This window comes from Neovison vison, chromosome 13 (assembly GCF_020171115.1).
Source record: "Neovison vison isolate M4711 chromosome 13, ASM_NN_V1, whole genome shotgun sequence".
NCBI lineage: Eukaryota > Metazoa > Chordata > Mammalia > Carnivora > Mustelidae > Neogale > Neogale vison.
In genome coordinates, this window is record NC_058103.1 from 94,032,587 (window position 1) to 94,038,504 (window position 5,918).

At 38.8% G+C, this 5,918-nt stretch overlaps 1 pseudogene; it reads left to right on the forward strand.

The window, feature by feature from the left end:
* The first annotated feature begins 3,713 nt into the window (after positions 1-3,713).
* LOC122894593 lies at positions 3,714-4,680 on the forward strand (annotated as a pseudogene).
* Positions 4,681-5,918: the final 1,238 nt, after the last annotated feature.

Consider the following 5,918-nt stretch of genomic DNA (forward strand, 5'->3'; position numbering starts at 1 on the left):
CACTAAGCCATCCAGGCGCCCCTCTGATCAAACTCTTGAGTGATATACCCTCAACGCATCTGCCAGCCTAGTCATTTGCAGATTTATAGAATGCCTTATTATTACTGTTGGTATCTATGTATCATTGCATTTTAACATAGGACACATTTTATAGTAAATGAAGTATACTCACACACCTATGGAACTCATTAGACTACCTACATGCTCCATCACTGATGGACTAATGAAATGACCCGCTGAGGAGCAGTTACAGTGCTAGTTGGGGCACCACTGATTGGAATGATAACATCCTATACTACAGGATGTATTATAGGCCTATGATAAGTTACAAAGCAGTTGTGTTATTTTCACAGCTCCTATGGTGTCACCTTCTTCTCCAGCTGCAGATTTTACTTGTGGTCTTAGAAACCATTCCTTCCCCATCTTTTGTAACCCCAGGAGTGATAAGCGCTCACTTCTCTTGCCAGCCTTGGGTGCCTTTACAGTCTTTTGTTGGCTCCTATAACCCTGTCTAAACTCTTGTATATGATTCCTATAGTCAACTCTCTTCAGTCACCCATTTGAATGTGACATCTCTTCCTCTCTGGACTTTGATTAATACCCTGAAAAATCTATAAAATATCTAAAAAAAGAAATTAACTAGAGCCATATGTATTTACACAGGGAAGAGATATAAATATAGAACATAAAAAGGTCTGCAAGTATATATGTCACATGACATCTACCCCTAGAGAAAAGGGCAGGGGTCCTGATTAAGGGTTATGATCAAAAGGTCTTTGGCTTTATCTGTGGTATTCTTATTTTAAAAGTGATAATTGACTCATGTGTTTTCTATATAATTAAAATTTATTTAAAAGTTAAAAATGTTAGTTGATAGTTTTTCTGCTATCAAGTCATTTTGTGAGATTTTGAGTTTTCAAATTAGCATTTGTTCATATTAAAATTAAGATTTTATTAACTAATATACACATTTTTCTAGCTAAAATGAAAGAGAATTAAAAAAAAACAAACTGTGGGTTGCTGGGTGGAGGGGGGTTGGGAGAAGGGGGGTAGGGTTATGGACATTGGGGAGGGTATGTGCTTTTGGGTAAATTGGAAGGGGAGGTGAACCATGAGAGACTATGGACTCTGAAAAACAATCTGAGGGTTTTGAAATGGCGGGGGGGGGGTGGGAAGTTGGGGTACCAGGTGGTGGGTATTATAGAGGGCACAGCTTGCATGGAGCACTGGGTGTGGTGAAAAAATAATGAATAATGTTTTTCTGAAAATAAATAAATTGGAAAAAAAAAAGAAAATCATTTAAAAAAAAAGAAAGAGAATTACATGGTTTGCAATTATTCAGTTTCAGACTACTCAAGATCTTAAGGATAATGTATTATTGAGCTGACTGATTATACATGTGTTTTATAAAGCATATGTTATCTGTCATCACTGGTGAATGAAAGGGAGTTTGTGGGTCATGGACATGAATGGCCTTTGGGGGGATACTGAGACAGATTAATATTTGGGCTTGGTCTAATTTTATCCTTTATATTTTAGTTCTGCTTAGTTCAACAAACACTTATATTTACTAATTGCCAGAAAGTATGCAAGGCACTGGAGATAAAGAGAAAAATAAGAAAGCATCCCTACCATTGAGGAGCTTCTTTTCTATGAGATACAGAGAAAGAGTTTCAACACTGTGAGGTGAGTATAGTGAAAAAGGGATGCACATAGAAGGGCGCCTGGGTGGCTCAGTGGGATAAGTGTCTGACTCTTGATTTTGGCTCAGGTCGTGATCTCAGGGTTGTGAGACTGAGCCCCACATCAGCTCTCTGCTGGGCATGGAACATGCTTGGGATTCTCTCCCTCTGTCCCTGCCCCCTTTTCTCTCTAGAAAGAAAGAAAGAAAGAAAGAAAGAAAAAGGGATGCACAAGATTCTTTTTTTTTTTTTTTTTTAAGATTCTATGGGAGTATAAAGAGAAGCACAGAATAGAGCAGTGGTTTTTCATAGTAGCTGTGCATTAAAATGACCTGATGTGCTTTCAAAAAATACTTGGACTCTTGACCCATCTCTCAAAGATTCTGATTTAATTGGTCTGGGGTGGGCACAATATTTTTAAAAGGCTCCTTGTGTCTTCGCTTACCACTCTCTACCCTGTACTTAATGTTTCATTCGTACTAAATGACTGTAGTTTCTGAAACATATCAAACATGCTATGTCACATCTGCATTCCTCCTGGAATTCTTCCTGGAATGTCTTCCATGCACCCTAAACCCTCACTTCCCATTCATTCCTCTCTCAGTCTCTACTCAAATGTTACCTTCCCTGGGTAGTCAATCTGCCCAGATCCCCCCAGGTAGATTTAGGGCTTCTTCCTTCTATGTTACTACCCATTGCATTGAATGTGCGTTACAATATAGATATTATCCAGATTGGGTTAAATTTCTTTTTTGCATGTGTGTGTCTCTTTACCGGGCTCTGAGCTCCTTGCCTAGGAACTAGCATCTGGTAATGGTCAAAAAATAGGTTGAATGAATAAACTCCATGTTTAGATCCTGGATTTCAAGAGACTTACAATCTAGGAGACTTTGGTTTTTTTGTTTTTTCCCCAAATGACTTTAGGAGATTTTGGAGATTGTACTTTGCATTCCATTTTTTGGTAGAACATCATCATTTTATTAGATATGTTCCTCCCTTTCCTTTGGAATATTTTATTTTGAAAGTATTTCAAAGATACTACAAAGATGAAGGAATCTTATGGTGAATACCTGCCTACCTACATTTAGGTTCTACTATTAACATTTTACTCACTGGAGAAGACATTCTTTTCAATAAATAGTGCTGGATACATGCAAAAGAATGAAACTAGGTCTCTATCTTAGAGCATTCACAGAAATTAACTTGAAATGGATTTAAATAAATCACTGATTTTGTTTTCATGTACATTTTTTTCCTGGGTTACTTGGATCAGCATCTGAAAACACCAAAAATATATGGACTCATCAGTATGTGCTGGAGGTCAACCCTAGGAGGACTGGAAAAGAAAATCTTTGAGCAGGTTTTGAAGGGTAAATGAGGCATGACTCTCTCCTGCCTCCAGGATTTGTCTGATTTCCTTCTGCCAGAAGCATTTTCCATGCCACTGTGTCCCCCATGCTGTCTCTGCCTCACCCATTAAGTCTTAGCTAATTTGACCATCAACATGAACAATGGTCCACCTTGTTATTCTCCCCAATATCTTTTTTTTCCTTAATGAGAAAGAGGTTCAAGTAAATTCTCCTGTCTATTCAGCAATTCCTTGTGCAATTCTTTCTGATATACCTCTTTGAAGCTCATTATATTTGGACAGTACCAGATGTTCCAAATTTATTTGGCTTTTTATACTATCAAAACTCCCATTTGCTTAGATACCTAAATTTCAGTTAGCTGCTATTCCCAAAAAGTGATCAGAAAAAATAATATACATGGGATGTGAAAGACTTGTCATCTAAATAAATTTTCCTAGGCACCATTCCTTGTGTTAGGAAGGCTACTTGGCAACACATTTACTATCATATGTAACTATAGTAATAGTGGCCAAAAAGATATTTGATTTTGTGAAATGCTCAGGTAATATCTGACTTTCAAATTTCATATACTTTTTCCATGGAGGATATTAATGTCATAGTATTAATTTGAATTCTGTCACTTTCTTTAGGTATCAGGAGCATGAACCTACCAAATAATCCAATGGATGGAGCCAATAACCCTGGGGTGTCTGAGTTTATCTTCCTAGGACTCTCCAATTCCTGGGAGATCCAGCTTCTTCTTTTTTTTCTTTCTTTTCTTGTCTCTTATATGTGTTTAGGATGATGGGAAACCTTCTAGTAGGGTAAGGGTAAACCTTCTAGTAGTAGAAGTCATTGTGACTTCTACCCTTATACCCCACCATGTATCTTCTGTTAGCCAATCTCTCCATCACTGACCTGACATTTTGCTTCACTGCAGCAGCCGAGATGCTTTGTGATCTTTTCAGGAAGCAGAAAGTCCTCTGCTTTGGGGGCTATCTAGCTCAGATCTTTTGCCATGCAGTTAGAGGCAATGAGATGTACTTCTCATTTCCATGGCCTTTGACAGATATATGGCCATATGAAACCTCACCATTACCTGACCATCATGAGCCAAGAACATGTATTTTGATTTTTGTGGTTGTCTGGACCACGGTCTCATTCACGTATTGGCCCAACCGGCTTTTGTGGTAAGCTCGCCCTTCTGTAGCTCAATGTATTAGATAGCTTTTACTGTAACATACCTTGGCTAATCTACTTTGGCTGTGCAGATACTTATAAACTGGTGTTCATTGTTCCTTCTATAGTGGGTTCATTTCCTTGGCTGCTTTCTTCTTGCTTATCCTTTCTTGTATCTTTGTCCTAGCCATGCTTCAGGAACACTCTTCAGGAAGTTCATTCAAAGCTCCTTTTTCTCTGTCAGCTCATATTATTGTGGTGATTTTAGTCTCTGGTCCACTGATTTTTTTCCATATGTGGTCCTCTCCTTCAACACACCTGGATAAGTTTATAGCCAGATCTGATGCAGTTTTAACTCCTTTTCTAAATCCAGTCATATATACATCTACACATTCAGGAACAGAGAGATGAAGATGGCAAAGAAGCGAGTGTTTGGTCAACTTTGGATTTTAGAAAAAAAAGATTACTAAATGGCTTTATTGAAACACAACATTTCCAAGTGACTATCGATTAATTTTCTCTTCCTAAAAGCCAATCCTCTATTGGCTTTGCTCAGAAAGATGGTCGGACCATCTTTCTGAGGTCTTATTTTTATCTTTTGTTTGGAACATATTCCTCTTTTCACTTCTCTTGGCTCTCTCTGTTGGTTTCTATACATTAAATAAAACATTCCTCTTCCAGTCTTGAAGGAGGGGCCTCATGCAGGAGAGAGAACTTATTGTTCATTCCCACCCCATCTCTCACTATTGTCTCTCAAACCTTTGTGATCATCCAAGCAGTCCACTATACACACACACACACACACACACAGATATAGATATAGACATATATTTAAGATTTGGCATGCAAGGTATTTTATAGGGATCACTAACTGTGGCAGAGAAAGGGAAGAGGTGGATTAAGCAGAGTGAGAAGTCAAACTATACTGCAGACATGAGAAAGCCTTGTCTAGTCTGTTAGGGCTACACTGCAGAAGGCTAAGATGGGTGCACACACCGTTCCACCCCCACAGCAATCAGTCTTTGGATGAGGACATGCTTTGAAAACAATCCTTCAGGAGCTGATGGCTGGGGCAACATGTCTTTCTTCTTTTTAAAAAAGAATTATTTATTTATTTGAGAGAGAGAGAAAGAGAGCAAGAGTAGGTTGGCTTGTGTGCATGTGATGGGGGAGGAATAAAGGGGGAGAAATAGACACTTCTCCAATCAAGACATACAAATGGTTATCAGACACATGAAAAAATGTTCATCATCATTAGCCCTCAGGGAGATTCAAATTAAAACCACATTGAGATATCACCTTACACCAGTGAGAATGGCCAAAATTAACAAAACAGGAAACAACATGTGTTGGAGAGGATGTGGAGAAAGGGGAACCCTCTTCCACTGTTGGTGGGAATGCAAGTTGGTGCAGCCTCTTTGGAGAACAGTGTGGAGATTCCTCAAGAAATTAAAAATAGAGCTTCCCTATGACCCTGCAATTGCACTCCTGGGTATTTACCCCAAAGACACAGATGTCGTGAAAAGAAGGGCCATCTGTACCCCAATGTTTATAGCAGCAACGGCCACAGTCGCCAAACTATGGAAAGAACCAAGATGCCCTTCAAAGGATGAATGGATAAAGAAGATGTGGTCCATATACACTATGGAGTATTATGCCTCCATCAGAAAGGATGAATACCCAACTTTTGTAGCAACATGGACAGGAC